The 8,591-nt window shown below is 30.0% G+C and overlaps 1 protein-coding gene across 2 annotated transcripts in view; it reads left to right on the top strand.

Moving 5' to 3' along the window:
* The first annotated feature begins 2,154 nt into the window (after window positions 1-2,154).
* LOC109706078 overlaps window positions 2,155-8,591 on the top strand; it is a 15,654-nt gene continuing 9,217 nt past the window's right edge. Inside the window, exon 1 of one of the 2 annotated variants that reach the window (XM_020226882.1) lies at window positions 2,155-2,309. The gene's annotated coding sequence lies outside the window, so the exon portion shown is untranslated. The remainder of the gene's footprint in view (window positions 2,310-8,591) is intronic. The other variant, XM_020226883.1, reaches the window with a different exon arrangement.

Raw genomic sequence — 8,591 nt, 5'->3', positions numbered from 1 at the left:
ATTATTTTTTTTCTTAAATCAGTGATAAGATTAAAATTAAAGGGTACTAAAGTGAATATTTGATAAATCTAGATGAGTATCTGAAGTTTTTTTTTATATATAATTTAATAAAATATTAACGAAAAAGTTACCGAAAAGATAAAAACGAAACCACAGGGGGCAAATTGATACACTTTAAACCACAGGGGGGCAAAGTGAGAAACTACGAAACCACAAGGGGGGTTTTTGAAGTTTTTCCTTTCTTTTATTGAGAGAGAGAGAGAGAGAGAGAGAGAAGGAGCATATTTTAAGAATAAATACATATATAAATGTGAAGTAACCTTTAGGCTTCGTTTGGTTCGTAAATTAGTAGGAACTAGTTATTCCAGGGATAGGTATAAGTATGAATTTTTGTAAGAATTAGGGTTTTTTTTTTGTTTGGATTAAAATATTAGTATAAGCTGGAATTAGAAAAATTATATTTGGATAGTTATTTGGAATAAGAGAAATAGTTGATGATTATAAATAGAAAATAATAATATTATCCCTATAATTGAATTTAAAATTTTAAATTTATAAATTTTAAAATTTAAATTTAAGGCCAAATTTAAATTTGAAATAGTTAAAATATCACATTTAAAATTTAAAAATTTGTAATATCAAATTTAAATTTTAAACTTTAAAATTTAGAATTTATGATTTACAATTTTAATTTTAAAATTACATATTTTAAATTCTAAAAAATTTAAATTCTATTTTAAAACAAACCTCACTCACTCACTCTCTCTCTCTCTCTCTCTGTACCCAAGTGGGTGGGAACAAGCTTGTTCCTAAGCTTGTTCCCACTCGGGTGAGAACCATAGTTCCCACCCTTAACGGGTTATTTCTAGAATAATCCGTATAGTTTCCACCTTAACCAAATTGCGTTTGTAAACGATACAAGATGGGGTATAAGGCTTTTATACCCCATTTTATATTCAATCCAAACGGGTGTTAGGGTTCACAAAATTCTTTTTAATATTAAAAGAAAAAAAAAAGTTAATAATACTACTACGAAGATAGTAACCTTTATTAGTGAGTGGAGAGTAATTCTTGCACGCTAAACAAGTGTATAACTTACCTGACCTAATGTATTATCTTGAAATTCAAAATTTTGAATTTACTATTTAATCTTTCAATTTGTTTGATTTAAGTCAGTTGGCAACCTTTAATCTCAAAATTTAAGTTAACTATTCACTTTAATAAAATTACAGTAGCGAGAATTGTATGAAGTATACTAATTGAACTGGTAAAGATAACGGCGTATTCAAAATTTGAAATTAAAGTATTGCTAACAGAGTCAATCAAACAAATTAACAGATCGGATAATAAAATTAAAATTTTAAAAGATTTGATAGTCAATTTAAAATGGTCTATAATTGAGATATGTTCTGTACATTTTACCTTCTTACACCTGTTGTCTATTTGTTTCACTGAAAATGAAATTTAGATTGAAGTAGGCTTTTGAATGAAACTGAAATTCAAATAAAAAATAATTTTCTTTTGATATTTATTTGTATGGTGGTGGAACTAAATTTTTTTTTCAGTTCTGATATTTATTTGAAAGAAAGCGAATGGCACGGAAACGTTAAAGGTGTGAAATATGAGTTAGTATTTTTCTTTTTTTTCAACTTTTTGTTTTCATAATTGATTTTGGCCTGAGTTGGGCTAAAGTTAATTACTAGAGTTTAAATTTTGACGAAAATAAAATTACAGTTAAATAAATAATAAGGGTTAATTTTATACAGATCCTTATAAATATAGTGAATTACAAATATATCCCTATAAAGTTTAATTTTTAAATATTGTCGTTATAAAAGTCTTAATATTTTCAAATATGTCCCTCTGATTTGTTATTGTTAAAGTCCATCTATTTTATAAGTGAAATGACCTTTTTGTCATCACAAATTTGCCCTTCAAAAAGTTCCAATTATTAATTTAAGACAGGTAAAAAGGTCATTAAGTATTTAGTCTATGGTTAACTAAATTTTTCTAAGAGTAAGAATATATTTGAAAATATCATGATTTTTACAGAAACAACATGTGAAAAATAAATTTTGTAGAAATGTATTTGTAATTTATTATGTTTATATGGACCTGTATGCAATTAACCCAAATAACATGTCCTTCCAGTTTTGGAGTGAAACAAGGAAGGCATCGCTCCTTTTCTTGAGCCAAACGTGAGACTGCCTTCTGCGTCGAGCTGAACAAGGAAGGCAGGCGGCTCGATCATCCGACTGCAAATCGTGCTGTCTTCCTTCCCATCCGACGCCCACCGTCGCCATCGCAAGGTCAGACTACCCTGCCCAACTCCATCATCTCCTAAACCTTTCTAATAGAATATGGAAGGGAAAAAGATAGGAAGCTTCATGCCTTTTATTAATGGTTGATTCATAAATTAGGGTTTAGAATTTTGAGTTTCTCTCATGTAATCTTTGGGTTTGAACTCTATTTAGCTTTTGTGTTGATGATGTGAGTACACAATTTTGCTTATCTGTAGTTGCTCCTGCTGTTTTTAGGGTTTTGGATTTGTGTTTTTCTTGTGTANAGAGTAAGATAATAAAAGCGGAACGATTCACCATATTTAAAAATAATTTGTTGATTTTAGAAGGAGTTATGAAAGTGGTGAATAATTTACCGTATTTAAATGCAGTGACTCATTTACTGTCTATATTATTTATTTTTTAAAAAATTTAATTTGACTTATTAGATGTCTTTTTTATAAATTATTTTTTAAAAGACTATTTTTGTAGTTATAAAAATTGGTCCGATCATTTATAAAAAATAATTCTCCAAAAGGAATAAAATGCTACCCACAATAGATGATCTACTGTTACATCTTGTATGCTATATTTTATATACTTTATTATATTATTGATGAGTTGACATATATTATATTTTTAAATACTCTATTATATTGTTGATTAGTTGGCATACACATATGAAGGGGTTAGGATTTAGAGTTTAGGATATAATAATTACATTGAGGATTTAATAATAGTATTTAGATATTAGTAATTAATGATTAGGACGTAATAATGATATTGCCACATTATTAATAGTATTGTAGGATACACATTTTAAAAAGCTGTGAAGAAACTTTAAAAATCAAAATCTAGCTCACCGGAGGTATTGTGTATGTATATAAATATAAAAAGATATTAGGATTTTTCTACGTTGATTTTTTATAAATTGATTAAATTATACTTTCGGTGATCAAGTTATGAGATGCGTGACACTTTGATCATCAAATTTTAATTTATTATAATTGTTTGATCTAAGCTTTTTAAGTTATTATAAGTAAATGGCATAGTTCAATTTAGGGGTTGTTTGGTTAATACGTGCATTTTTAATTGCACTGCAGTTGGAAATGCACGCATTTATTAAATTTTTATTTGGTTTGGTATAGTTAGGTCAAACTGCTACAGTTGCATCTGCACGATAAGACTCAACTGCAGCAGTTGGGTCGGAGTGAGCTCACCCATTAAAAAAATAAACAAAATGTGATTTTTTTTTTTCATACGCTTCTTTTTTTTCCAAAAATATCTATTCATGAAATCTGGTAGGGTTTAATAATATTTGTTAGGGTTAATAAATTTTTTTTCATATGCTTTATTTTTTTCAATCTGCTAGTTTAATAATATCTTAATTTTTATTTTGACCAAATCTATAATATATTTGCATTTAAAATTTATTAAATTCATACATAATTTTATAATATATAAATTATATATAGATATAAAAATCTTAATTAATAATTAAAACATGATTACGTTACACTCAAAAGAGATAATCTTACTTTTCTATCTAAAATTTGACAGAATTTATAAATGTAAATCTCAACTGTAGACTACCAAACAGAAAAAATGTAACTGCAGCAGTTATGACTGTAGTATTTACAACTGCATATATTTCTAACTATACTATTTTTGTAACTACATACAACCAAACGGCCCCTTAGTTGTCTGAACGGTAACGTATTGCTGATGTGGCAATAGGCAGAGCTCGAAACATAATATAATAGTAATTATGCAGCGGTTATATAATACATTGTTATGTTTATTTATATAATCTAAATAAAATAATAATTATATATATATATATATATATTTTATGATCCATATGTCACAACATGTAATGTAATGATAAATTTTGAGCACGAAGCAGTACCATATGCTTTTAATAAATGTGAGTAGAGTGGAGTATAGGAGGCGAAAAAAATAATGGAGGGAGTTGGAGGATGAAGAAATCAATGGTCGCACTCCAAGAATTGACTTGCCAGCACGCGTACCACGCGCGTTCGTTGAGAAAACAAGAGGTTGGTGGGCGGCTGAGCATTGAACACATGATGTAAATAAATAAATAAAGAAAAAACTTCAAATACCCCTGTATTTTCGTACTTTTTTATTTTAATACTATATAATTTAAAGTGTATCAAGTTAGTAATCTATAGTTTTGCACTTTCTCACTTTAGTACCTTATGGTTTAATATTTCGTTAAATTATATACAAAAAAACTTCAAATACTCTACCTAGGTTTATCGAATATTCATTTTAGTACCCTTTAGTTTTAACTTTGTCACTGATTTAACAAAAAAAAAAACTCCGAAATGGATAATAAAAAGAGAAAAATAAAACCACAGGGTACTAACTTGATACAAAAATGAAACCACAGAGTACTAACTTTATACATTTTAAACCATAGGGTACTAAAGTGAGAAGTGCGAAACCACATGGCGATACACTTTAAACCACAGAGTACTAAAGTGAGAAACTGTAAAACCAAATGGAGGGTATTTGAAGTTTTCCCATAAATAAATGATCCATCATTGATTACAATTTTTTTTTTTTTAAAAAAGAGGGTAAATAGGGGGAAAGTGATGAGTGTTGGATCGTTCGCGCTAACCATTAATCCCAAAAGCTCGAGCTGTTAGAATTACGCAATCAATTCACTTAAAGCGTACAGATACAGCATCCACGGATCTCGATTGTGACTCGGCCCAATCACCCTCACATCACTTCGAACATGACTCGGCCCATTCAGCCTCACGCCATTTCGAACATGACTCGACCCAATATAGCCTTCCGCCACAGGACAGAATGCTGGTCCATTTAAGTCAACAATGAAAAGCTCGTTTTCTTTTTTTAATAAAGATAAGAACAAATTGATTTGGCATGTGGATTTATGTGCGGCTTCTAAGTACCGCACATTTAGACCAGCCTTTCTGAGTTTTGATTGGGAAACGGTAAAATATCAATATAGATGTTTTAGCCATGCGTGCTCCTTGCGAGCCTTACTATATTCAGCATGATGTCTTGTATTGAATTGTTCGTTAAACTCCACGAGTTCCCAACAAACAATTTCTCTATAGAGAAGTACATTTCGTTTCATATATATCAGACCGACCATTCTTGTTGCCCTCAAAGCAAGCCACAAAAACATCACAAGTTCTTCTCAAATTAAATGCCGTCCGACCGACAAACATCTTTTTCGTATTCATTCCAACACATTAGCGAGTTCCAGATGCCTGATGGCACCCTAAATGGATTATAGATAAAAATAGATAAGAAAAATATGCAAGTATTCTTAAAACTTAATATATAGATAAAAATAGGGAATATAGATGACACTAGGGTGGAAACGAGCCGAGCTCGAGCGAGCTTACCTCATCTCAAATTCGGCTTGAAATTAATTTCGAGCCTAAATTTAAGCTCAAGCTTGGATTGAAATTAATTCGAGCCGAGCTCGAGCCCTAAACGAGCCGCTTGAAATTCTCAACATCATACGATCAATAGTTTAATTTGTATAGAACATTATCTATAATTTGATACAAAAATATGTCTAATAGTTGAAAGTATAAAATAATTATATAAAATATAGTATTATAATATGAAAAAAAAATTATGAGTTGAATATCTAATATTTTCAGTCTCACATATCTTTTCTTCTGCCTTCAATCTCTATATTATTTATTTTCATTTATGTAGTCAAAAATAAATAAATTATATAGATAAATATTGGATTAAACTATCCAATTATATATAATTAAAATTAAAATTTTATATGAATAATAATTTTTTACTTTAAAAATATTCTGTATATTTTCTCAAGTATATAATTAATAGCAAGATAGGCAACGGCGGGCATATGCTGCTACTTGGTAACTTGGAGGGCTTCCGGCTTGGCCACGTAGGGTGAGAGACAGAAAAAGAGAAAGAGAGAAACATATTGAAAAATTATAGCTCTGTGAAAGAAAGAAAGAAAGGAAAAATGTATAAATTTAGTAAAATTTTGCTCTTTTATTTGTCTATTGGGTTTGTTTTTATGGGTCAACAATATTGGCCCAATTTTAACTTAGATTATTCACTGAGCCTATATATAATTAAAATATATTATATTTTTATATTTTTTAATATATATATATATGTATAGAGTTTGGATGGGCTACTATCGGTAGTAAACTGCTCGGTTTACTACCGATTTGTTTTTGATTATAGAGCTTCCAAATCGACGATCGGCACCGTTGAACATGATCTAGACCATTTAAATTATCTAAAAATCAAATTTCATGATTAATAAAAGATAAATATTAGTAGTTGATAAAAAGAATAAGGTTTATTGATAGGTTTATGTTAAAAAGATCAAGGTCGAATATGATTATAAAATTAGGTTTATTTTTTTTATGGGACTAAGAATGTTTTTAGGTATGAATATGGATAGGGACTTTATTGATCAAGGATGATTAAATGCTTGGTTTGATTCGGATTTCCAATGAAGTGTAAATATATACATAAATAAGAATTTTATACGAGGAAGAGAGAGAGAGAGAGAGAGAGAGAGAGAGAGAGAGAGAGAGAGAGTTATTTTCTTTTTTGTTTTGTTTTCTTTGAAGAAAAAAAAACATGTAATACGACCCCGTAAAATGTACCAGTTTCATCGGACCTAGAGTTACCGGGTAAAAATAAAGAAAGAGTTTTTAATCCCTCCACGAATATTAACCACACAAAACCTGATCAAGACCGAAAAACCCGGGAGCTCGGGAAAAGAGAGAAAGAAACCGATAAAAAAAATAAAGAAAAACCGATTCTCGAGTTTGTATTTATTAGGATGTTGTTCATTTCATCACTTTTTCCAATTTCTAAATAAATATGACGATTTAACTACGCCTTATCCCAAATCAAAAGTCCAACTAACCTAAGATTACTATACAGTGTAACAACCCAGATACACCCGAACTCGAGTCGGTTTTAAAGCATTATTTATTATAGTCTTAGGTATCTAACATCACATCACCGGATGACCGGATAAATACACCATATGGCAAACTATGCGAGTTTTCTCAATTTTTATCGATTTCAGGGATCTTCACACCCGATCAACATACATGAATCTTAAAAAAGAAGAAAAAATAATCTATAAAATACGCGAATATATACAAGACCTTTAGCACGAATTACTTAAATTTTTATATCACCAACAAAGTCTCACCAAGTTCTAGTGTTCGAACAAACCCTCGTTTTAATACCACTAACTAAAACGAATGTGAAAAGAAGGAAAAAGAAAAAGGACACAAATTAATGTAGACACTCGAACTAATACACTATCAAGTACAAATCCAAATCTCTTGGTAAAGTTCGGGAAAAAGAAAAAAGAAAAAGGAAAAAAAAAAATTAAAGAGAATGAATCCATGCCTCTGACAGTAGATCCCGACCGTTTACTCGCTCGGCCGAGCACAAGCTGAGCGCAAGCTGAGCTATAAACCGAGCGAGCTCGAGCTGAGCTTTAATTTACTCGGCTCGAACTTGTTTTTTTTTCCGAGCTTTAAGTAAAGTTCGGCTCGAACTCATAATGAGCCGAGCAAGCTTAATCCGAGCTTTGCGAGCTTATATATATATGTGTGTGTGTGTGTGATACGATAGCTTTCATATCTCCTATACTACGAAAGCTAAAAAATTAAAAAGCTAAAAATTAAAAATCTAGTTGATTAGTAAAGAAACTTAATTATGATAATAATAGAACATCCCTGATGAGTTAAGATCCCTATAATAAATTAGGATCCCCCCTAGCGTTAGTAGGGTTGGTACGTTAAGAATTAGTTTCCCAGTTTTTAAGCTTTTATAGTTTAGGAGATATAAAAGCTATTGTATCATCAAGATGTGATATATATATATCTCAAAACAATCTTATGATAGCCATCATTTGCCGAGCTAAATGATGGCTAAACAAAAGCTACTATCTCGAAGGTTTAACTACTAGCCGTGGCAATTTGTACTAGATTTGATAAATTTGATAGACCTTTAGTTTAAAGTGTGTAAAAGCTATAACAAGAGAACAGGTAGTTCACTTGTCTTTTTACTTACCGACCTTTACTTATAGGAAGTTTTTCACTACTATGTTAAAAATATAAACTCTAGATCTCAGATCTAGAATAAAATTTATCAAATTTTTTTAAAAATTATTTTTAAATCAACTAAACTTAAGAAGATATGGCAATTTGCTCGTTTGCGTGGTATAGCCGGTAATTTTAATATCTAAAACACTGGGAAACTAGCAAGTCAATCACTACGGTTTTT

This window comes from Ananas comosus, unplaced genomic scaffold (assembly GCF_001540865.1).
Source record: "Ananas comosus cultivar F153 unplaced genomic scaffold, ASM154086v1, whole genome shotgun sequence".
NCBI lineage: Eukaryota > Viridiplantae > Streptophyta > Magnoliopsida > Poales > Bromeliaceae > Ananas > Ananas comosus.
The sequence above is the reverse complement of the archived record's forward strand: the minus strand, read 5'-3'. Positions and strand labels throughout refer to the sequence as shown.